Raw genomic sequence first — 26,814 nt, forward strand, 5'->3', positions numbered from 1 at the left:
GGTATTGTCACCTGTTATTATAAACAAATGAAAAGACAAGCACACTTTGCAGGATAGATGATTTATAAACCAGTTGTTAGGTTGCTCTTATCAGGGCTGTTAGTTTGATAGAAGGCTAGGAATTAACCACATGATGAATTGTATTTACTTTTTGACAAGAAAAGTCGTTTTGTAAAATGTACGAACATGACCATATTGTGAAACTAAGACTCTACAAAGCGCCATTTCAATGGACAGGTATAACACAGGTGCTCAGCCAGGAAGATGAGGGCTGTTTCTGCAGAGCAAAGCCAATGAAAAAGCGCTCACACTTTTCCAACAACCAAAGAGATGACTCAACACATGGGCATCACCAGATGGTCAATACCAAAATCAGACTGATTATGTTCTTTGCCGGCGAAGATGGAGAAGCATGATACAGACAGCAAAAACAAGACCTGGAGCTGTGGCTCAGATCATGAGCTTCTTTCTGCAACATACAAGCTTAAAAAGAGTAGGGAAGACCATGAATCATCCAGATATGACCGAATCGAATCTATGATTATACAGTGGAGGTGATGAATAGATTCACGGGACTAGATTTGATAGAGTACCCGAAGAACTGTGGACCGAGGTTTGTAACACTGTACATAAGGTGGTGACCAAAACCATCCCCAAGAAAAAGAAATGCAAGAAGGCAAAGGGGTTGTCTAAGGAGACTTTTTTAGCTGAGAAAAAGAAGAGAAACTGAAAGCAGGGGAGAAAGGGAAAGATATTCTCAACTGAATGCAGAGTTCCAGAGAATAGCAAGAAGAGATAAGAAGGCCTTCTTAAATGAATAACACAAATAAATAAAGGAAAACAATAGAATGGGAAAGACTAGAGATCTCTACCAAAATATTGGAGATATAAAGGGGATACTTCATGCAAAGATGGGCTTGATAAAGGACAGAAACAGTAAGAACCTAACAGAAGCAGAAGAGATTAGGAAGAGAAGGCAAGATTATACAGAAGAACTGTACAAAAAAGGTCTTAATGATCTGGATAACCATGATGGTGCAGTCACTCATGTAGAGTTGAACATCTGAACTGTGAAATCATGTGGGCCTTCAGAAGCATTACTATGAACAAAACTAGTGGAGGTTACAGAATTCTAGCTCAGCTATTTAAAATCCTAAAAGATGTTGTTACTAATGTGTTGTACAAAATACACCAGCAAATTTGGAAAACTCAGCAGTGTCCATAGGACTGGAAATGGTTAAGTTTTCATTCCAACCTTAAAGAAAGTCAAGGCCAAAAAATGTTCAAACTATCATACAACTGCACTCATTTCACATACTAGCAAGGTTATGCTCAAAATCTGTCAAGCTAGGCTTTAGCAGTACATGAACACAGAACTTTCAGATGTAGAAGCTGGGTTTAAAAAAGGCAGAGGAACCACAAATCAAATTGCCAACATTCACTGGATTATGGAGAAAGCAAGAGAATTCCAGAAAAAAAAAAAAAATCTACCTCTGCTTCACTGACTACATTAAAGCCTTTGATTGTTTGAATCACAACAAACAGTGGAAAATTCTTAAAGAGATGGGAGTACCAGACCACCTTTCCTGTCTCCTGAAAAACATGTATGCAGGTCAAGAAGCAACAGTTAGAACTCAACATGGAACAACTGACTGATTCCAAATTGGGAAAGGAGTATGTCAAGGCTGTATATTGTCACCTTGTTTATTTAACTTATATGTGGAGTACATTATGTGAAATGCCAGGCTTGATGAATCCACAAGCTGGAATCAAGATTGCTGGGAGAAGTATCAACAACCTCAGATATGCAGATGATACCACTCTAATGGCAGAAAGGACAGAGGAACTAAAGAGCCCCTTAATGAGGGTGAGAGAGGAGAGTGAAAAAGCTGGCTTAAAACTCAACATTCAAAAAACTAAGATAACGGCATCTGGTCCCATCACTTTATGGCAAATAGGTGGGGAAAAAGTGGAAAGAGTGATATATTTTATTTTCTTGGGCTCCAGATCACTGTGGACATGACTGAAGCCATGAAATTCAAGGATGCTCACTCTTTGGAAGGAAAGCTATGACAAATCTAGACAGCATATTAAAAAACAGAGACATCACATCGCTGACAAAGGTAAGTATATAGTTAAAGCTATGGTTTTTCCAGTAGTTATGTACAGATATGAGTGTTGGACCATAAAGAAGGCTGAATACTGAGAAATTGATGCCTTTATATTGTGGTGCTGGAGAAGACTCTTGAGAGTCCCTTGGACAGCAAGGAGATTAAAGTGATCAGTCCTAAAGGAAATCAACCCTGATTAGAAGGGATTGGAAGGACTGATGCTGAAGCTCCAATACTTTGGCAACCTGATGTGAAGAGCTGACTCACTGGAAAAAAATCCTGATGCTAGGAAAGATTGAAGGCAAAAGAGGATGAGATGGTTGGAAAGCATCAGTGACTCAATGGACGTGAATTTGAGCAAACTTTGGGAGACTGTGGAGGACAGGGGAACCTGGTGTGCTGCAGTCCATGAGGTTGCAAGGAGTCAGGTATGACTTGGTAACTGAACAACAACATGAATAGTCTACATTTCATCATATTGTGCCAAATGTTATTTTCTATGTATGCAATATGGTCACTTCAATTCCTAATCTCCTGAATTCATAGCAAACCTAGAGAGATTGGGAGTTTCATGACTGCATGATTTTAGTAAGTTTATCAAATTAAAAATCCATTAATAGACATTAATAGCAAACTCTCATTTCACCCATTGCTTATGACCTCATTTACATATATTTAATACACAAATATATAAAATTCAGCAATTAAACATTATAGTAACTCTAATTCTAGAATCCTTAGTATCCATACCTGTAAAATGGGTACAAGTACCACATTTCCCTTATAGGGTTTTTACAGTGTTTGAATGGCATATGATAATAAATAAAACTTTTTAAGTGGTAACTACATTTTGTGCACTCTACTTAATTTAATACCTATAACAAAGGTCTGTTTAGTCAAGGCTATGGTTTTTCCAGTGGTCATGTATGGATGCGAGAGTTGGAATGTGAAGAAAGCGCCCTCTTGAGAGTCCCTTGGACTGCAAGGAGATCCAACCAGTCCATTCTAAAGGAGATCAGCCCTGGGTGTTCTTTGGAAGGAATGATGCTAAAGCTGAAACTCCAGTAATTTGGCCACCTCATGCGAAGAGTTGACTCATTGGAAAAGGCTCTGATGCTGGGAGGGATTGGGGGCAGGAGGAGAAGGGGATGACAGAAGATTAGATTGGCTGGATGGCATCACCAACTCGATGGACATGAGTTTGAATGAACTCCAGGAGATGGTGATGGACAGGGAGGCCTGGCGTGCTGCGATTCATGGGGTCACAAAGAATCAGACATGACTGAGCGACTGAACTGAACTGATAACATCCCTATATGTAGGTTTCGTTATATGCCCATTATTAGATAGGAAAATTGAAGCACTGACTAATTAAGTAACTTGCACAAAGTCATGGAGACCGCAGACAAATCCAGATATTTAGATCCAGAGTCCACTTTTCCAACCACAATGTCACACTGTGTGATATCCCATCTCTCAGTATTCTGTCTTTTCTAATCCATCCTCTGTATCACCAAAATGACCTTTCCAAAGCACAATCATAACATTATTTCTTTATAACTTTCAATCTGTTCTCACTAAATCTATACAATCAAATTCATTCTCCCATTTAATGATACCCTTTGGCTTCCGGTTGAAATTCTCATTCTACTTGCCCAGTAAACTCAAAAATACAGCCTAAACATTATCTTAGGAATGGACAATCCATTTTATCACATACCTTTACAGCTTTCTACATCCCAGGCACATTTGTTGGAATGAACTTTCTACTCCTTACCAAACAAGCAACAGCCACTTTTTAAGATACCGATCAAACTTTTCTAGTAAGTCTCTAGAAAGTTGAGCAGCTCTACTCTGGTCTGTCTCTTGGACTAAACTTATCATGGTCACATCCCATTGTGTTCCAATGATGAGTTTTCAGGTCTCTCCCTCACTGGACTGTGAGCTCCTCCAAGATGAGTTGAATTTGATGTAGCCTTGGGTGATAAGTGCCTGGTAACTGGAAAATATTTGGCTCTCAAAAGCACTTATTCCAATGCAATTTGTTTCCCATATGAACCTCATTTAAGTACCATATTAGCATCCAAGTCAACAGTTTAATTCAATAACCATTTATGGAACACTATTATCCATTAGGCACTGTGGTGGGTATGGACAGATATGAAACATACATATCCTGCCCTCAAAAAGAGCTGGTGAAACAACATGGGCTCCCTCCCAGTTAATTTAGATATTTTCTACTAACAGTTATTCACAGGGTATTAGATGAACACAAGAGGGACACAGTGCAGGCTAAGAAAGGAAGGGAAAAAAGACCATGGATATTAAGGTTACCTCCCCTCAAATGGCCATTTAACCCTCAATTACTAATAAAGGGGGATATTTTCCATCTAACAGCTGCAGTCCACCCATTTGGTAATAACTATGATAGCCAGGTTGTTACTAAGGTAACTCCATCATGGTCTAAGAGATGCAAAGGTGTAAAGCCATTGTAAGTAGCCCTGCTGAAAGTGTTCATGCTGTGATCATCCCGAATAGAAAATGGTTAGTCATCTTCAAATTTAGTGATCTGGCACTCTACAATTAATGCTGTCAACAATAGATGTCAATATGCTTCATTTCTCTTCACAATGAAGAAAGAGAGAGGGTGAACAGCAAAGAAGAAAGCAAAGAGAAATGCAACAAGACTATTGGGCCACAGATTTGGATATTTCTACAGTACTTGGAGATGACATTTTGGGCCTGAGAGTTTTTGTCAGTGTTCCAAACAACCACAGCACTGCAGTCAATCCCTGTAAATTTTCCTTCTCTGCCAATGTTCTACAAGCCTGCCTGTTGACACGCTGTACCACGGCTTCTGAAATGTGAATTTCTTTAGGGCAGTCCTCTTGGGTTCATCAATGTATTCCTCTCAGTGCCAAGAACTGCATATCACACTTATTACCCACAACACAATCACTGAGTATTAATTGGGAGTAGTTACAAATGTACAGTTAGAATTTCACTTCACCATATTCTCAGATTGCAGTAAAATAAAAGGAGAATTTATAGAAATAGAATTCAATGGATCTCCACTACATTAAAATGTTCTCTGTAATAGCTCATAAATTAGAGAATTTCTACATGCCCTTGTTCCCCTGCAGTCTGTTTTCAAGACAAAAGCCAGTGTGATCCTCTTAAAATATACTCAGGTCATGTCAACCTTCTGCTCAAAATTCTCCATTGGCTTTTCATCTGAGAATAAATGCAGTGGCCTGAGTCCCTCCATCATCTGGTTCACTATCCACTTGTTACCTCTTTGACTTCACGTCCTGAACTCTCCCTGAACCCTCTGCACTATAGGCACACTGGACTCTGTGCTGATTCTCCTGCCTCAATGTTTTCACATGTTCTGTCTTCTCTGCCTGGAAAACACTGCCTGACTCAATCACTTACTTCCTTCAATCATTTACTCAAAATTCATCTTCTAATTCAGAGCTTCAAGATCACTTTGTCTAACTTCACAGTTTCACCCCTACCATGTTTTCCAAACTTCCCACTTCTGCTTTATTAGTTCTCTTTCGCACTTGCCACTCTCTAACATATTTTGTTTGTCTCCTTTTTATCTTATTTCCTCTCTTCCTCACTAGAATGTAAGTTCCATGAGGGGTGGGATTTTTCTCTTTGGTTTATTAGCATACATTCTGTGTCGGGAACAGTGACTGATATACTGCGGGTGTTCAATACATAGTCCTGAAAACTGAATAAAACTCATTAATGAAAATAAAACTTTTTTGAAATAATAAGTGTCAGAAGTCAGGAAGAATACTTGTTTGCTACAGTAGTGATTTATGGATGCTGTTCTATCTCTAACTAGCTGTGTAATCATTACTAATCACTTGGTTTGCTATCTTTAACAAAATCATTACCAATGAGAATTGATGAAGACTAATTAAAGATTAATTAACCATTAGTCTGATCTATCCTGGACTTTGTCAGAAAGCAGAAATCCCTTGGTATTCAGATGTCTTACCCACAAAATCGACCCACAAAACTGTCTTTGAGTATAATCTTGAAGCATTGCAAAAAGGAAGAAGGCAAAGGTATCTAGAGGGAGACCCCGCCTCAGGCATGGCTGAGGATAGTCAAAAATCCCTGTAACAGTGTTCCAGACATAAGCTGTCCTTGAAGCATTAGGGCAGACCCACCCTGCCTTTTGGAGCTTCCCCAGTGACTCAGCAGGTCAAGACTCTGCCTGCTATGCAGGAGACACAGGATCAATCCCTAGGTCAAGGAGATCCCCTGGAGAAGGAAAAGGGAACCCACTTCAGTATTCTTGCATGGAGAATCCCATGGAGTGAGGAGCCTTGTGGGCTACAGTCCTGAGGGTCCCAGCGTTGGGCACAACTGATCAACTGAGCACACATTCTGCCTTAGGTTTCGTTTTAAGGGAACATGTTTTTTGTCTTCTGGTCTAGTGGTTCTGCTTTCTTTCTTTCCATGCTTTATACCTATTATCACTGACAATGACAGCAAGAGTAGCAGTAACCACAGCATTTATTGAACGTTGATCTATTTAGGTTAATTCTTTGAGCAATATTCACTAATAGCATGTTTTAAGATACTTATTTGCATTTTTTTCTTCATTTTTTTTTCTTTCAACACCTTCTTCCTCCATTCACTTGGTAATGGGTACCTTCATCATTGCCTCAGGATAAGATTAAAACTAGGCCGTGAGTTGAGATTTTGTTTTCAAAAGTTAAATTCTGATAAGCAGGGGATTCATGAAGACTGGGTTCCCTAGGTCCTCCCCTACACATACACCACCACCACCACCAAAGACTAGAAAGTGTTTTCATCCAAGGATGGGGGAAGTCACAGGATGTGAGAAATATCTGCGAGAAAGCTGTACAATGACAATGGAAATACAATAAGACTAGCAGAGGCAATGACAGAGAGAGCAAGGAGACCTAGAGAGGCAGGTGGACAAGGATGATGATGTCTCAGGGATACACTGCGTAAACAGATGGCTGACTGGCTGCAGGTGACCCTTCCTCTCGGCCCCACCCCCATTCCCGCACCAGTGGCTCTACAACATGTGTAGTTGGGCTTAGGAGCCCTAACCTGGACGAGAGGCTCAGTGTTCATCTGGCTTTGCAAGGTACTTTACAGAGAACTGAGAAAGTGTAAACTAGCCCATAATCCTATGCACTAAACTTACTGCAACTCTGGCCAGAATGCATGGGGTGGGGATGGGGGTGGGGGGAACTCCTCAAATGACTAAGATTACATTTTCCACTAGTTGAGAAGAATGAAAACTCAAAACAGAAATTCAAGTTTTTGTTGGTTTTGTTTTGTCTTTTGATATACTTGTCACCTTGCTTATTTAACTTTTATGCAGAGTACATCTTGGGAAATGCTGGGCTGGATGAAGAACAACCTGGAATCAGGACTGCAGGGAGAAATATCAATAACCTCAGATATGCAGAGGATACCACACTTATGGCAGGAAGTGAAGAGGAACTAAAGAGCCTCCTGAAGAAAGTGAAAAAGCTGGCTTAAAAATCAACATTCAGAAAACTAATATCATGGCATCTGGTCCCATCACTTCATGGCAAATAGATGGGGAAACAATGGAAACAGTGACAGACTTTATTTTCTTGGGCTCCAAAATCACTGCAGATGGTGACTTCAGCCTTGAAATTAAAAGACACTTGCTCCTTAGAAAAATAGCTATGACAAACCTAGACAGCATATTAAAAAAGCAGAGATATTACCTTACCAACAAATATCCATATAGTCAAAGCTATGTTTTTTCCAGTAGTCATGTATGGATGTGAGAGCTGGACTATAAAGAAAGCTGAGTGCCAAAGAATTGATGTTTTTGAACTGTGGTGTTGGAGAAGACTCGAGAGTCCCTTGGACAGCAAGGATATCAAACCAGTTGATCCTAAAGGAAATCAGTCCTGAATATTCACTGGAAGGACTGATGCTGAAGCTGAAGCTCCAATACTTTGGCCACCTGATGTGAAGAACTGACTCACTGGAAAAGACCCTGATGCTGGGAAAGACTGAAGGCAGGAGGAGAAGGGGACGACAGAGGATAAGATGGTTGGATGGTATCTCTGACTGGATGAACATGCGTTTGAGCAAATTCTGGGTGTTGGTAATGGACAGGGAAGCCTGGTGCGCGACAGTCCATGGGGTCGCAAAGAGTCAGACACAACTGAGTGACCTGAAAGATTAGGGCTTCCTTGGTGGCTCAGATGGTAAAGAATCTGCCCACAATGTGGGAGACTTGGGTTTGATCCCTGGGTCAGGATGATTCCCTGGAGAAGAGAATGACTACCCACTCTTCTTGCCTGGAGAATTCCATGGACAGAGGCACAACTGAGTGACTAACACTTTCACTTCCACACTTCACACCTGGGATTCATACCTGCTGCATTTGCATAGTTTCATTTCCATTTTGAAACAATCCTATGTAGGGGGAATTATTATTTTTTTCTGGTTTACAGTTGAGAAAATTGGTGCCCAGTGAGGTTAAGTTGCTTGCCTAAAGGTATAACTGGTTCAGAATTATGTTCTTAATCTCTGCAACATACAGCTTCCAGTCTTGTTAATTTTATATTGTTAGTTTTGAGTTGTTATTTTGCTTTCCATGGTTCCCTGGATACAATGAAACAAGTAGCTAAAAAAATGAAGCCTTTTACAAGATCATGACTTTAATCATTGGATATTTTTGCATTGACCTGATGCTTCAACCAAAAAAATGAAAGAATGAATAAAGATCCAACTCATGACACAAGGTCTGATCCCTCATTTCCTTCTGAAGCAGGGAAGCAACCAAATAATGCAAATATGCAAACGTGCAGAGTTGTGTGAGGGCTGCCTCTGGGAATATGCTGCCAGTTTTGCTGTTTAGCAACTGTGTGACTGACCATTTTAATTCCTCTGTCTATTCTTAGATTTTTATAAGCTTTAAGATGATGATCACGGTAGCCTCTGCTTCATAAGACAGCTTGAGAATTAAATGAGTGAACCTATGTCAGGCGCACAGAGGCAAGGGCTTTAAGGTGAATGCTAGGTTTTAACACTGACAATATTGCAAATCATTTTCTCTCATAACCAATAAATAAAAGAAGAACTCTCTAGGCCTTACATAAATCACATTTTGTCCCAGTTTGTTTCAAAGAGACTGGCATAAATGGCCCAGGAAAATTAAGGAAATTTCAATTACCCTAATAACTTCTAATTTTATAATCATGAAGATCCCAATTAAACTTGGTATAATCCAAGAGAAAACTCATTGTTTTGAAAATACTGGATGAATAAATTAATTCTAGGTGATATGCCAGGCGAGTTCCAAACTGACACCATAAGAGCTGAAGGAAGATCTGGCAGCCTGATTCCTAAAGCAAAGCATCAGCCACAGACCTGGACCCTGGCTCCATCAGTTAAGGTCTCTGTCAAAGGGGAATTTTCAAAAAGGGTATGCAAGAGCAACTCAGGCTTGAGGGCAGAGATTCACAGAGTGTGTTAGTCCCTATGGTTAGTTGACTATAGCGTAACTGAGGCAATAAACATGAGCTCAGAATTCATCGGTCATCTGCTTTCCATCTTGATCATGAACTGGATTTTCTGGATGACCAACCTGATCGGGGTGTGGAAAATAATTCTTTGGAAAAGAAGTCCACTCAGTTATGGCCTAAGAGAAAAGCATGGGAGAACTCAGTCACAAGATTTTATCACTCATTTCTAAGAGAATCTGTTGCTTTTATACCCTGCTGTGTATTGTTTCTCATGCAACCTTTTATCAAGAAAAGAATGCTAATGAGACATGTTTATCCCAGGAGGAACGACATTATGGAAAAAGTAATGTGAAGATGAATTCAATCCTCTTGACACATTCACACATAAATTATGTTTGCTAATGCTTATTAGTGTTTAAAATGTATCAGGAATTTGGAATACTTACCTTCGATTTACTCCTAAAGAATCCTAAAATGCATGCTATTAAGCTGTTGCCTACATGAAGAAACTGAGGCACAGATATTTCAAGTAAATTGTACAAGACTAAACATTAGAGGAGAGATTTTTAAACCAAGGTTTTCTGAAGTCCAAGATGATATACTCTTAATACCCATGTTGAACTCTTGGTGGGGAGGTGTGGGGTGGGGAATTCTTTTGGTATGCAGCTGTTAGATTTAGGACTCTATGGATTTTTTTTTTCTTTTTGTATTTTTCTGGTATTGGGGTTGAAATTACACAAAAATATTAATGATTATCAGTTTCCATCTGGTTCCTGGATTACCTTTAAATGGGCTCTGAAATGGCAAAGTGGCTGGTTACATTTAAGACTGACCAAACTGCCTCGCATTCTTTAACCAGGTTATGAATTATATGTAGACATGCAAGGGACTCTCTACGCTATTTCATTTTTCACAGAAATAAGTGAAAGAAAATTACCCTTCATCAGAAACCAATGCAGTTTTTCCCAAGACAAATCTGTGACCTGTATCTGTGGGTGAAGACCTTCTGGATTTTTACCATAGCAACATCTCACTACCTTCAAAATATTTTGCCCAAATGATCAACTCAGAGCTTAAAGACCAAAGTTTTCTTCTTGCCAATGGGCTTGCTGGGAGCAGAGTAGCATTGTTGACACTCCAAGGTGTAAGTACCCTTATAAAGGATGATTTAATTAGATATCTGAAATGAACATGTTTTTCTATACCCATTTGTTCAGTGAAGAAGAGCTTCCAAAGAAAGATGATGATGCTCCTTTATGCTTATTAAAGGCTTTGAAGAGCAGCCGACTGAACACGAAAACGATGTCCAAAAGAAACCAGCACCATGGGCTATTTGTGACATGGGTAGATAAAGGGAAAACAGAAGAGAGACTGCTGGATTTCTAAAGTAAAGGACATGTAAATTTTACTGCAAGCATCCTATGACTGACTATGGCTACAGTGATAGCTGCAATTTGATAGTCTGAGCAAATACTGTTCCATGTAGATTCTTTGGGTATCAATGAGCAACACACAGAACTCTGGACATCTTGATCGTCAAATGTGATGGACTTTCTTTTAGCACTCATAAGTGAGTTGCCCTCTTCCTTATTTTCCATTCATTATGAATTTCTGAAACGGAAACTTTCCTTCTATTGCTCCATGACTGGCTGCATGAAATTGCAGCACCCTCTGTGAGATAGAAGGATCACATGGTTATCTAGCAGCTGTGCCTTGTTCAAAATATCAGCACGAATTAACATGTATATTATCTTTGCAGAATGAGGACTCAACCACTTTGCCTCCCCCCCCCAGGTTGACACTGTTCAAACAAATGTTTGAAATCAGACAAGTGCCCCTTTTCCCTAACAGAATATGGAAAATTCACAAATTCTAGTATATGTGCACATAAACATTTCACCATTTCCCAAATATACAAGTGCGAAATAGCTGTCATAAATACAAATGTTCATAGCTGTACACAAGATGGGGTCAACCACATTACAGCAGCATGCCTTCTTGCATTTTATCACAACACTAAAATATGCAATTCCTTCCCCTGACAAAGCACTGTTGTGGGCATTATTAAAAAAAAAAAATGAGCCACAATGTGGTCTGAGCAATTACCACCCTGGAGGGAAACACACAATGACTCCAGTGAACAGGAATAGCTGTTTAGACAGCTGGACTCTACTAGTTCACTATCAGAGCCAAGGGGTCTAATGCATCACCTGGCTTCCATTTTAGAGAATTCCACTCACCTGAGAAGGAAGGCAGTCAGGGGACTTAACAGGAAATCATTTCAAGTACAATGAAAAGCTGAGTAGAGATAGAGGTGACTACAGTGGAATAATAGATGTTCACGAAGAGATGAGGCATATGTTAGGTTGTACTACTGTCTTACAGTGCTTATTTTGTTACAACATTTTACTATCTACTTTTAATCATTCAAATGCCAACATTTAAGGATAGAGAGAAGCAGTGCTTAGCAGGAAATTGCATTGAATTGCAATGTCCATTTAATGAGGAAACAATATAAAATGCTTCGCAGGTGACTAGTGGTAAAGAATCTGCCTAACAATGCAGGAGCCGAAGGAGCCCTGGGTTTGGTCTCAGGGTCTGGAAGATCCCCTGGAGGAGGAAAGGCAACTCACTCCAGTATCCTTGCCCTGGATAATCCCATGGACAGAGGAGTCTGGTGGGCTACAGTTTGTGGGGTTGTAAGGAGTCAGACACAACTGAACACACGCATGCATGCACACACACACACGCGTGATATACAAATACTTCCAAGTCCTTCCTGTAGGACTTCTTCATATTCATAATCATTAGCTTGCGTTGCACCCTAACTACATTTCTCAAAGCCTCTCATTTTTTAAAACTCCCATTGTTTTGGGTTTTATAATGAAACAGATAAAAACCCACCACAGAAGAAAAGGAAGAAGCAGAAATCAATATATAGAGCATTGCTACACTCTCCAGTCCCCTAAAAATAAGAAGACTTTCACCATTTTCTAAAAGCAGTATCTTTATAAAATGGTTCAACAATTGATGGATGTTCGTCTCAGAGGGATGCCCTCTGACATCGGTTTTATATATATAACAAACCAGGAGTGAGGATTTGCTAGATTGGGGAAATTACTTCAGGTGAAAGTAGAACACTTAATAACATAACAGCTATCCATGAACAATAAATATTATAAAAATATGATATAGAAAGAAATGAAAATTTCAGAGTCAGAGAGTGAGTAATCAACATACACTAGAAGAAAACCAGTGTGGCATTGCTATCTTTCAAATAGCACCCACAGTTCATCATCGTTTCTATTTGGAAACAATAGCGTTTCCCCCATTCCATTTTTTAATTCTATTTATTTAGAAAGTTTATTTAAAAATTACCTTTGCTGTTTCATAATGCATACTTTTTTGCCATCATTTAAAATTAATTAATACCTTTACCTTCCATCAGATGACACCGAGTCCTTAGGTAACCAAGACCTCCTATGACCTCTTTCCAACAAATGTACCAATTCTGTCTTTTTCCTACTCTCCCCACTTCATGAATTAGAGATTAGTACTAGTTTTTATTCATGCCATATTTCATTAATTTAGTCAATATTTACACATATCTGTATTCACATTATTCTTAAAGTTCAGACCATATGATGGTGATTAAAATCCTTCCATCTGAAGCACCTCCTTCAGACTTTCCCCTAGTGACTAGAAATTCCTCATTTGGTTGTTTAAAAGATCTTCATTTTGACCTAATGCTAGCAAGACAGTTTTCGTGGATAATGAATTATAGGTTCATAATGATTCTTTCTCAGTAGACTGAAGACACAGTTTCATTGTCTTCTTGTTTACATTATTGTATGGGAAAGTTTAACATCACTTAAGTTATTACTATTTTTACCTCATATGATTTTTTTCTGGAGGTTCGTAAGAGCTTCTCTTTGTACTTAGATTCTATACGTTTACTATGACATATCTAGTTGAAACATATATTTATTAACATTGATATTCTTTAGAATTAGTGGATTTTAGGATCGGAGTATTTCAAAAATTCTATTAAAAGTTTATTCATTTCCCATTAGTGCCTTTAAAACTCTGAACAATCAGCCTTTCACTTAATCCTGCTTCTCTTTTCATCTTCCTTTCCTATTTTTCATCCTGTATCTCTAGACTTCATTTTGCATTATTACTTTGAAACAATATTCCTGGACACCATTTCATATCTTTGTCTAACCTGCTGTAATTCATTATTACAGTTTAAATCTCAATCATTATACTTAAATTTTACTCCTTTTGGTCTGCTTGGTTGTACTTTATAGCTTCCTCTCTCTTGTTAAAAAAAAGTCAAAACAGGGCTTCCCTGGCGACTCAGTGATCAAGAATCCGCCTGCCAATGCAGAAGACACGGGTTCAGTTCCTGGTCTGGAAGATCCCAAATGCCACAGCACAACCAAGCCCACGGGCCACAGCTATTGAGCCTGTGCTCTAGAGCCCAAGGGCCACAACTACTGAAGCCAGCACACCCTAGAGCCTGTGCTCAACAATAAGAGAAGCCCGCACAACGAGGAGCCCGCACGCTGCAAGTAGAGAGAAGCCCCTGCTCTCTGCAACTAGAGAAAGCCCTTAAGCAGCAATGAAGACCCAGCACAGCCAAAATAACATTTGAAAAGTCAATATCTATTTCATATTTTGTTACTGCCATATCTGGAGTCTCTATCAATTTGTTTCTCTTGTTTGTTCCTGTACATTTTCAGTTATGTTGTTTTGCTTACTGGGTGTTTTCTGTAAACTGGCTATTCCTTTAAGGGGATCTATAGACATTCTTTGAAACCTGGATAAAGCTGGATCTCTACAGAAGGACCTGTATGTTTTATTCTTGTTGACTGGCAGGGACACCAAACCAAGGATACTTTTAAATTACAATTTCCCCTCAGAATTCACTCCCCTCTTCAAATAGGTCATGTAATTTGGATTTGAAAGTGACACAATTCTCAGCCACACAAAGTTTGTGGTTTTGATTCTCAAAGTGCACCTGTTTCCCTTTTCCTACATCAAGACTGAGACAGGGAAGTGTCTTTGTTATCGCCTGCTATGTAACAGGGCTTGGTTCCCTTTCACTGTCATATAGTAAAGCAGTCTTTTGGGTTTTCAGCTTTTTGTTGAGATCTCATATTACTTTCCCTATGTCTGTACAGCTCTAGGTCTTAACTCCTATGCTCTGTGCCTCATGCAGACTTTAGAGACCCCAGGTCATGATTTTCTGTATAAACCTGCAGGATGAGAGCAATCTTGGTGCTCATGCAACTCCCATGCTTACAACTACCTATGGATTGTACCAGCAGTGCATTTCAACAAATATTTAAAAATATTTCTATCTAGCATCTTATTGTATGAATAAGAAGAGTTGTTCAGGATATCAAATCAATCATACTAGCGGAAAATGGAAACCTCATCCCATCTCCTTAGTGAGAGAACCTGGACTATGGATAGACATGCATGAAACATTTGCTTTAACAATTCATTGCAATGGTGCTTCTATATCTAACCCCCACATCTCTCCCTAAAAAGAGTCTTGTGCCACCAGCAGCCTCTTCTATCTTGAGTCTCAAGAACATCCCTTAATTCTTTGTAATGACCTTTACATTGCAAAATCCATTTACTTTGAAAGAGGAAAGAGCAGGTGCTTCAATGTCAAGCAAACCTCATCTCCTGGCACTATCGCTTATTGTTTGAAACATTTTTCTCAGATTAGACTCATCCATTTAAAGAGGTGTTGTAGCCATGCAATAGATACACAGTTACTACTGTGTTTGAGTATCAGTGGGCTCAGCCATTTTTGGAGAAGGCAATGGCACCCCACTCCAGTACTCTTGCCTGGAAAATCCCATGGACAGAGGAGCCTGGTAGGCTGCAGACCATGGGGTCACGAAAAGTCGGACATGACTGAGCGACTTCACTTTCACTTTTCCCTTTCATGCATTGGAGAAGGAAATGGCAACCCACTCCAGTGTTCTTTCCTGGAGAATCCCAGGGACGGGGGAGCCTGGTGGGCTGCTGTCTATGGGGTCGCACAGAGTCGGACACGACTGAAGTGACTTAGCAGCAGCAGCAGCAGGGCTCGGCCATTTTACCTTCTATTCTTCCCAATATCCTGCCTTAAGAACTAGACCACCATCCCTTCACTATTTGCTGAAGTTTAGAACATGAATTTGTACCTCATTTTCTCATCAGAACATTGAATCAATTTGCCTGTTATTCACACTTCATTTTCTAATACCTGCACATAGAATAGGATGCTTTGCAGGGAGAATTATGCTCTGAGGTTATATAATGTCTAGCATGGGGATAGATTTCCTCTCATTTTTCCCTTTCCTTGTGCAATGTTGCCACATTGATCTTAGATCACAAGCCCATATAACAAGAAGCATACCTTGAAGAGCCAAGCAATGTATTGCAAGTTAAGATTTGGTTGTGCTTATTAGATGTTCAGCAGAATTATGCTAGAATATCTAAAATCTAGTATCACCCCTCAATCTACTATGAACAAAAGACACGTATAGAATTATAGATAGAAAGTTGTTTATATATTGTTGTTGTTGTTGTTGTTTAGTTGTGTCCAACTCTTTTGCAACCACATGGACCATAGCCTTCCAGGCTCCTCTGTCTATGGGATTTCCCAGGCAAGAATACTCAAATGAGTTGCCATTTCCTTCTACAGGGGATCCTCCCAACCCAAGGATCAAACTGGTGTCTCTTGCATTGGAAGGTGGATTCTTTACCATTGAGCCACTAGGTTAGGCCACTTTATATTCAATTAATAATAAATGTACAACAGGGACTAAGTATTTGTGATGGCGTTTGAGGTATAAATGCATGCTTTAAAAGAAACAAAATCCTTGGTGCTTGTAAGTAATGAGCGTAATTACTTAACACACCTTTGAAATTACTGTATGAACAAAGTACTTTAAAAAGCACAAGTTATTTAAAAAATACAGATGTACTAATTAACTGCTTAATAGTAGACATTCATGTACAAGAACTGGTCTAAATGAGCTCTGCCCAAGTACCAAGATGTGGAAAGGAAAGTGGTAAAGTGAAAGTCACTCAGTCGTGTCCAACTCTTTGCAACCCCATGAACTATACAATTCATGGAATTCTCCAGGCCAGAGTACTGGAGTGGGTAGCCATTCCCTTCTCCAGGGGATCTTCCCAACCCAGGGATCGAACCCAGGTCTCCTGCATTGCAGGTGGATTCTTCACCAGCTGAGCCACCAGGGAAGCCCAAGAATACTGGACTGGGTAGCCTATCGCTTCTCTAGAAGATCTTCCTGGCCCAGGAATCAAACCAGGGTCTCCTGCATTGCAGGTGGATTATTCACCTTTGAGCTACCAGGGATTAAAGATGTGGAAGTCAATTCAAAATCATTTTTCTGATCACTCCAATGAAGAAACTGGGGTCAAGAGAAGATTGATGGAAAAATGAAACTTAAAGCCTAACCTATCATTTTGAGCACCAAAATACTAAGGGAAAAAAATCTACCCCTTGGAATTTTATGAACATAATGGTCAATGAACTAAAATGTATTCTGGAGTTCATCCTTTTTTTTCCCCCTCTTACATATGTTCACAGAAAATTCTTCATCATTCTAATGAAGCAAAGGCTATAATTTAAAAAACAAGTAGTATCATAAAGAGAATTAATCTTTGTTAAAATGTTCTGTACGTTAATTATTTCAATAACACTTTACACTTCTTGAATTTACCTTAGAAGAGTCTTCCTACTTTTCATTCAATAAAATTATTATGGTAATTCCTTATTTTAAAGATGCATGCATTATAGGAAAGGAAAACTGATGTGATCAAATTCAGTCTATTGAATACATACAAAACATAGTTATGCGAGTTTCCCATTAATATGTAATTTAACCCACAAGGGGAAAAGGAACAGCTAGTGCATCACACAAATGTACATTTCAGAATCTACCCTCAGGCAGTCTTATAGTTAAAAGTAGGAGAAACAACCTACTTTTGCTACTCTTACATAAAGAAAAGCTGTCATCTACTCACCTTCCACAAGCCTTCAGGAGAACCCTCCCTTTACATGAGTACAGCCCCAAGTGTTTCCATATCTTGAACTAGCAATCATACGTATCTGAGCACTTGCTCTCTCGAATTATTTTTAGTTAGAACAAAATGAAATTCTTTACTTTCTGAGGTTGAATATAAGTTGTGGCAAATAAGATAATTAAAATTACCTTTTCAATTCATTATCATCTCTGGCTATTAGTTAAAATCCTTCAGATTGTTTTCAGAGAAAATATAAAAACTTTTTAATGTCTAAGCACAATCATACAAACACAAACAGAATTCTGACCTTTCATATTCCTCAAAAGAAAAATCATGGGAGGTGGCAAGAAATGCCAGATATTTTAGAGGATGAACAGATAAACCTCTCAAGCAAATTTTGGCTCTTCACTATGTCACTGATAACTGCTTATGCCAATGCATCATTTTGAATCTATGGTAGCTAGAATAGAATATGCTATGCTATGCTAAGTCACTTCAGTTGTGTCTGACTCTGTGCGACCCCATGGACTGCAGCCTACCAGGCTCCTCCATCCATGGGATTTTCCAGGCAAGAGTACTGGAGTGGGGTGCCATTGCCTTCTCCGAGAATAGAATAATGGCTTCCAAAAATGTCCATGCCCCAATCCTTGGAATCTGTGAATATACTGCCTTTTATCACAAAAGAAGATTTGCAGATATAATTAACATTAAGGACCTCAAGATGGGGAGATTACTCTGGATTCTAGCGGATTCAATCTAATCACATGAGTCTCTAAAAGTGGAAAAACCTTACCCATTTGAGGTCAGAGAGATGTGACAGAATGAAACGATGGCAGAGAGAGATAATGGCATGCCAAGACACTCCTGTTGATTCTGAAATGTAAAGCTATGTGCAAAGATTACAGAGAGGCCTTTAGGAGCTGGCAAAGGCAAAGAAACGGACTGTTCCCCTAATCCTCCAGAAAGAAACAGCCCTGCCAAACCTTGATTTTAGGTCACTGAAATCCCAGCTGAACTTCTGATCTACTGTACTATAAGATAACAAACCTTGTTGTTTTAAATCAGTAAGTTTGTGGCAATTGGTTACAGCAGCAACAGGAAAAAAAAAAAAAAAAATGTTTCCCCAGAACAATCTTGTGAGGAGGAGGAAAAGAGTGTCTTTTACAGTTGAGAAAACCAGTGCTCAGAGAGAATTTCCTCTGCTAAACAGTAAGCATGTAAGGTCCTGGCTCCTAAATCCACATCCACAGCACTGCCCCACAAAGGCATCCCTTTATGGAAGAAGTGTTGAGGCCACAATGACTAGGTTGAACGACCCTCAGAACATCAGCTCATAAAGACAACAAGGCTGGAAAACACAGAGATGGGGGCTAGTGAATTATAGAAGTCGAAGCAGGCAGGGCCCAGTCTCAGCAGTGTGGAAAGTCATCCTGTTTTGGAGGATCACCTGGAAGATTTCCAGTGTCCCTGGTCCTTGAGAAATGGGGGCAGGGGAGGGATAGGCGATGCTGGTATGTGTCAGACTGGGTGACACTAAGTACCACGGTGAATGTATATGCTGCACTCAACAGACAACAGAGGCATCAGTGGCTTTTAAACAAGAATGTGCCTTCTTAAACATGGATTAAAATGATGGGCCTAGCGGCACTGTGGAACAAGAAATGCAGTAGGAACAGACTGTAAATAAGAGACTCCAAAACAAGGCAATGCTGTTTCGTTGGCTCCAATGAACTGCAATGAAAACTGAGACTATGACTGAAATACAGGAGTTTTTAGATACAAACAACAACAAAACGGTTTCAGGAGGAATGCTGAATGTAGGATGCAGTGGAGAAATGACATTCCATAATCTGAGGTCTTTACCAACTATTATTTTGTGAGCATTTACCAGGTACTCTTTTAAGCAGATTTTGTAAGTTCTATCAGTAAATAACATTCCATTAAGCACTATGTGCTGGGCTCTGTGTTATGTCAATGTATTATCTCATATTTACTCCTCCTGTGTCTCTTTCACAAATATTGACTGAGGTGCAGTAAATGATACAAAGCATGCTCATGATTATGAAACGAGTAAACAAAGATTGGACTCACACTCAGCTCTCTCTGAGTGGAAAGTCCCAACCACAAAACTGCAGACATAGTCTTCTAACTCTTGACACAATGTTGCATTACATTTTAGTAAAGCTTCCAATTTCAGGGGAAGTTCATTTTTTTCTGAATATCTATTAATGAAGCATCAAACTAATTTTTACTCTGGTTAATCTCGCAACTGGGGGAAAACAAATTCAAGCTGGAGAATAATACAAATTCCTTCATTTTTAACAAATGAAAACAGCCTAGTGACTCATAGTAGCTAAACTGCAGGATTGGAAGCTAATGAAACCATAAACATATACATATATCTTATATATATATATATATATATATATATATACACACACACATACACACCACTCTTGTGAATTCTAAATTCTGTGCTAATTAAGTCAAAACACTAAAGTTATGGAGATGGCATAAATTGCCAAGTTTTATTTCTCCCAGAGTGAGACTCTTTAAATACTCAGCCCTGGGTGTTCTTTGGAAGGAATGATGCTAAAGCTGTAACTCCAGTACTTTGGCCACCTCATGCGAAGAGTTGACTCATTGGAAAAGACTCTGATGCTGGAAGGGATTGGGGGCAGGAGGGGAAGGGGATGACGGAGGATGAGATGGCTGGATGGCATCACCGACTCGATGGATGGATGTGAGTTTGAGTGAACTCTGGGAGATGGTGATGGACAGGGAGGCCTGGCATGCTGCGATTCATGGGGTCGCAAAGAGTCGGACATGACTAAGCGACTGAACTGAACTGAAGCTGCTTAGTATCTTTTCAATCAAAGAACTTTTACAATACATTGAAGTGATAAAATGGGATGTGTAAGAGTTAAACTAATAAACCCCATGGATTAAGTGTCTCTCAAAATACTATCAGGTTTAAAATCTAAGAACATACTTAGATGAACAAAAAAAGAAAGAAAGAAAATGTCACTAGAATTCACCAAGAGCAAACATCTGAGAAATAGCATGTGACATGTTTCTACAGTGAAAATACCTAGCTTATCTCTGTCTAATCAATGCACTGAAGAAGTGCAACTTTAATTACAATACATTTTGAGCATGGAGCAAACATGTAGCAGGAATGGATACAGAATAGTTAAGTTGTAGATTTTAAAAATACTAAGCAGTTCTATTTTTGATTTTTTGAGGATCCTCCATGCGGCTTTCCATATTGACTATACCAATTTACATCCCCACCAACAGGTGAGGTGATGTCTTGTGATTTTGATTCACATTCCTTTGATAACCAGTAATAATTAATGATGTTAAACACACTTTCATATACCTGTTGGATATTTTGCATGTCTTCTTTGGAGAAATGTCTATTCGGTTTTTGCCTATTTTAAAAATAAAATTATTTGTCTTTATTAGGTTGTAGGAGTTTTTAATATATTTTTTATGTACTAACCCTTTACTACATACATGGCCTGCAATTATTTTCTTCCATTCCATATGCTGACTTTTAATTTTATTGATGATTTCCTTCATTGTGCAGAAACTTTTTATTTTGATATGGTCCTACTTTTCTTTTTTCTGCTTTTGTTATCTGTGCTATTAAGTGTCATATACGAGAAATTATTGCTAAGACTAATTTCAAGGAGTTTTTCTCCTAAGAGTTTTATAGCTTCAAGGTCTTGCATTCAAATCTTTAATCACTTTGAATTGAATTTTGTGTATGTTGCAAAATAAATTTTCCAATTTTGTTCTTTGGCATGTGGGCATAGTTTTCCCAGTACCATTTACTAGAGAAACTACCTCTACTGTGTGTTCTTGGCACTCTTATAGAACATTAGTTGGTCATTAATGCATAGGTTTATTTCTGGTTTCTGTAATTTGTATCACTGGTCTGTATGCAATGTTTCTGAATATATATCCCAAAAAACTAAAACCAAGGTCTCAAAGAGACATTTGTATTACCATGTTCACTGCAGCATTATTCACAAAAGACATGCTGCTGCTGCTAAGTCGCTTCAGTCGTGTCCGACTCTGTGCGACCCTACAGAGGGCAGCCCACCAGGCTCCCCTGTCCCTGGGATTCTCCAGGCAAGAACACTGGAGTGGGTTGCCATTTCCTTCTCCAATGCATGAAAGTGAAAAGTCAAAGTGAAGACGCTCAGTCGTGTCCGACTCTTAGTGACCCCATGGACTGTAGCCTACCAGTTTCCTCCGTCCATGGGATTCTCCAGGCAAGAATACTGGAGTGGGGTGCCATTGCCTTCTCTGAGTTAAGACATGAAAGTAACCTAAATGTCTATGTACAGATGAAAAAAAGTGTGATGTATATGAACAATGGAATATTTTCAGCCTTAAAAAAGATTCATTTTGATATTTGGCAAAACTAATACAATTATGTAAAGTTTAAAAAATAAAATAAAATTAGAGAGAAAAAAAAAAAGAAAATAAACTCTTCACTATATATTTAAAAAAAAAAAAAAAGAAGACAATTCTGGCACTTGCTGGAAGACATCACTTTAAGTGAAATAAGCCAGACACAGGAGGACAAAGACTACATGATATCATTTATACAACGAATCTAAAATGGTCAAACTCATCCAAGCAGAGAGTGGAATAGTGGCTGTTAGGGCCTTGGCGGCAAGAAGGAAAGTAGAGAATATTAGTCAAAGGTTATAAAGTTTTAGTAATGAGTAAGTCCTAGAGATCTGCTGTACTGCATAAAGCCCATAGTTAACAATATTGTGCTAAACACTTAGATGTTTGTTAAGAGGGCAAATCTGATGTTAGGTGATCTCATACACACACAGAAAGTGAAAGTGAAGTCGTTTCGCTGTGTCCGACTCTTTGCGACCCCGTGGACTGTAGCCCGCCAGACTCCTCCATCCATGGCATTTTCTAGGCAAGAATACTGGAGTGGGTTGCCATTGCCTTCTCCAGGGGATCTTCCCAACCCAGGGATCGAACCCTGGTCTCCTGCAATGCAGGCAGATGCTTTACCCTCTGAGCCACACACACACACACACAAATAAGAAATAAAAAGATGACGGGAGAAAAGCTTTGGAGGCACTGGCTATGTTTATGTTATATTAAAGCTATTTTCATATTCTCACTACTGTAAATAACAAGATATTGCTGATTCTCACAAAAGACATGAAAAAATATTTTGTGAAATGAATAATATTTTGGCACCAAAATCTGGCAAGTGATCATAAAATTCCCTGTACATAACTTGGTTACTGTGTGCACAAAGTCTGCAGTAGAGAAGAAAAGCAATAAGAGTCAAGCTAGAATTACTGAAAGATTCACCTTATCCAATAATCTAGGATTCTGTTCTTCAGTAGCAGAGTAATTGTAGGAAAAGCCAAATCAATAATTGCTGAGAGTCTGATTGAAGGATTCATGGAGTTCTTCACACACAAACAAGTATTATAAAACAACTGCAACATTTACGGGAGGCCATGGTGCCAACAATCTCATTGATTTTAAGATCGATGCAGGTGACACTCTCAATATCCTGACGGCCAAATTCCTCATATTTCTCGATTCCAACGTCTTCCTCTCCACTTTCTCCCCTTTACCTTCGTTTCAGAACACATCCCACTTGTTTGCAAACCCAATTCTGCCCTTGAACCTCTTTCATCAAATTGCTCCTGGAACTCTGTCCTTTTCTTCACTTTTTATTTTCTATTTCTCCTCCTCAGTTTTTCTTCTCATGTTTCCTATTCTTTAGAAAAGCTTTCCGTGGGGAAAAAATACTATAAATTCCTCCATTGTAAGGTAACTTCCTTTGTAAAATCTATTTAATACTATCTGTTAAGAAGCACTACCATAATAAAAGTGAAAGTGTCCATGACAGATATAAGGAGATGTAGCCCTTAGTAGACTGAGCGACTTCACTTTCACTTTTCACTTTCATGCATTGGAGAGGGAAATGGCAACCCACTGCAGTGTTCTTGCCTGGAGAATCCCAGGGACGGGGGAGCCTGGTGGGCTGCCGTCTATGGGGTCGCACCGAGTCAGACACGACTGAAGCGACTTAGCAGCAGCAGCAGCAGCAGCAGCCCTTCGTAGTGATGGAGCATTATGACTGTAGGGGTAGGATTATTAATGATTTTTCTTTATATTTCTGAACTCTGTTTCAGCTTACATACTTTTATATTTCAAAACCTTCCTGGAATATTTTACCCTGTATTTGCCCATGACCAAATTTCAAAAAATAGTTTTTTCAGTAGCTTCCGCATTCACTATTTGCCTGATCCTTACCCTTCAACCTAGCTTCGTTGTTTCCTTTTTCTACTTAACTAAAATAGCTCTCATAAAGGCATCCAATGACATTAAAACCATGAGATATAGTTTAAATTTTCCTTTATTCTTAATGTCTTGGCTTTGTTATAATTAAATATTTTCATCTCCTTGAAATCTCTCCTCTCTCAGCTGTCATATATTCCCAGGCTTTCCTATTTTTCTTACTCTTGCTCCTTCCCAATTTCTTTTTTGGCCCAACCATCTATTTAGTCCTTGGATGCCAGAAATTGACAAGTACCACTGAACATCTTTTCTCCATCTCTCTTTTCCCCTACTTTGTCATTCGTTTTATTATATTCCCTAAGTTCAGCTCTCGCCTCTTTGCAAATGACTGTTAAATGAGCCTCTGTGAACATGCTGGTTCCCTTGAGCTACATATATTCAACTGTATGCTGGACATATCTTACAGGTATCCTCGTGACACCTAAAAAACCCTACCACCCAGTAATTACATCATCTTTCTCCTCAATGCAACCTCTCTTTTATGCTTCTTACCCTTATAATAGCATTATTTTTTAGATAGTAATCAAGCTCAAAATATCAGGGTGATATTATTTTATTGCCCCATACATTCAGGATATGTGCTATACCATCAGTCTAGCCCTATAAGGATTAATGTACTTTCGGCACACTTTCCTAGTATTTTTATTTCCTTTCTTCACTCGATGTTTTTATTCTGCAGAAGAAGCACTCCCATCTTGCCACTCCTATATTCCACCAAAAAGCTGTCTACACATACACACACACACTGTTACACATCTAGCCTTCTTGGTTTTAGTTCTTTCAGTTATGTTTTCTGTCATTAGAATTTTATTTTTGTTCTACTGTTCCCTTTCACAATAAAATAAAACAAAAAATAAATGCTTTATACATCTCTGCCTCTACTAACTAGTCACTCATTCCTTAGCCAGTTGCAATTTGTTCTGTTCTGGGATTGCAAATCAAAGTATCCTTATTCTAGTAATTACTGACTTTTGCCACAGCGAGTCTGAGCTTTCCTAAGTCTCACCTTTCTCAGTTGTTCTGCAATGTTTCATATTGCTATTTACACCCAGTTCCCTAAATAGCAAGACTCCACCTCTACCATATGCATTTCTAAGTTGATTCTACTAGGCTAATATATATCTCCATATAGATTACTCTCTCCTGACTCATAATGTAGACGTTATCAACATTCTTAAATTGTTTTTCTATATTGATACTATAGAAAAAGTTTTAAACACAAACACTTGTGGATCATCCAAAATATCTCTCATTTATCATCTCAGAGATGTGATCACAAGTACCTAACAGATACCTCTGTCTTAAATTCACACAGGCAAAACCAATTTTATGTTCTAGGTTAAACCCAGTAGCCAATTGACTACCCATATCCATTATTCCATTGCCAATTCAAACATTTCTATTTTTCCAGTAGAAACTGTTGTCAAAAATACTCCATTTTCCTTTCCGCCATGCACCCAACTTGTTGCCAAGCCCTAAGCACTCAACATGTCTAATGTTCATTCCAAATGTTCCTCTTCTCCACTGCATTTTCAATGCTACAGACCTATTTTTCCTCATATCAGGAGAATCTTCTAAAAGCACTCTTCTGGTAATATTTATCTTTTACAAAAATCTTTAGTGTCTCCCCATTGTTTAACAAATCAAAGACCGTTTTTGTTTTTGTTTTTTAATTTCTCGTCCTAAGATTCAGAACCTCTGAAAACCTTTGTATGGAGCTCTATTCAGCATCCTCTGGGTCACCTTTTAAACTAATCCCATGCAACCTTGACTTTTAGAATGAGAGTTGCCTTTGACAAAACCAAAATATCTGTAAGTTTGCTAAGGGCCTGGGGTGAATGTTCTGGGTGCCCAGGTTTTGGAACCATTGGGGCACAGTTTAACCCAAACCTACCTCCCCTGCACCATGCGTGTTATTCCCTTCTTCGTCCCTCCATTCTAGAAACTCTGCAAGCTCCTCAAAGACAGGACATATCTAACTTTCCACATTATATGGCACATAGTACAGTGCCTCATATATACTAAGCATTTATTAATTGTTCAAGAAAAATGGAAGTAATAAATTTAACCCATTCACTCAGATAAATTCATTACAATTAACCACACTGAAATATTACTCTTAGCTATTTGCTATTCAAACATACTTCCTAAGTACTCAGGGAAAAGAAGGATATGTTCCCTACAAAAATTTTATAACAATGTATTTTCTGCCTCTTTTATGGTCCTTAAACTTTACTGCATTATAATGGCACAGAAGAGGCCATATAAAAAATGGCTCAAGGAAAATTAAACAGAAAAAAAAAAAAAAACCTAAAACTTTAATTCAAAAACTCACCATTTCCATCCAAAATAGATATTTCCCCTTGAAAGCTAAAATTAAAACTGCCCATCCTCCATATATCATAAGTTAAGTTCTTTATTAGTATCATATTTTGCTTCCATAATGAGTACACCAAAATCTAAACTTACAAAATGATCACTAATAACAAAGTGAGACTATCTCTAATGCCTTTAACAAGTAGGTTAGTATGAAGTACACCAATCTTCTTAAATGCATTACTCTTTATGGACACATACACTCTGCTTTGTGTGAAGCTGTTGGAACCTGAGATATTTTCTTCAGATAAAGTGTAAAAGCCCAAGCCAGAATTCAGCTCTTTGTAAGGGATAAACCAGGGTACTTTCTCAAAAGAGGTGAAGAAAAATGAACATGTGATTTTGACCTTCAGGATTTGCAAGCCTCCTGTACGCTAAAGTATTAAAAAAAAATAAGT

At 38.7% G+C, this 26,814-nt stretch overlaps 1 protein-coding gene across 1 annotated transcript in view; it reads right to left on the minus strand.

Moving 5' to 3' along the window:
- Positions 1-26,814, minus strand: part of NKAIN2 (sodium/potassium transporting ATPase interacting 2) — a 1,176,020-nt gene that overhangs the window by 649,003 nt on the left and 500,203 nt on the right. The gene's annotated exons all lie outside the window — the stretch shown is intronic.

This window comes from Bos indicus, chromosome 9, assembly GCF_029378745.1.
Source record: "Bos indicus isolate NIAB-ARS_2022 breed Sahiwal x Tharparkar chromosome 9, NIAB-ARS_B.indTharparkar_mat_pri_1.0, whole genome shotgun sequence".
Taxonomy (NCBI): Eukaryota; Metazoa; Chordata; class Mammalia; order Artiodactyla; family Bovidae; genus Bos; species Bos indicus.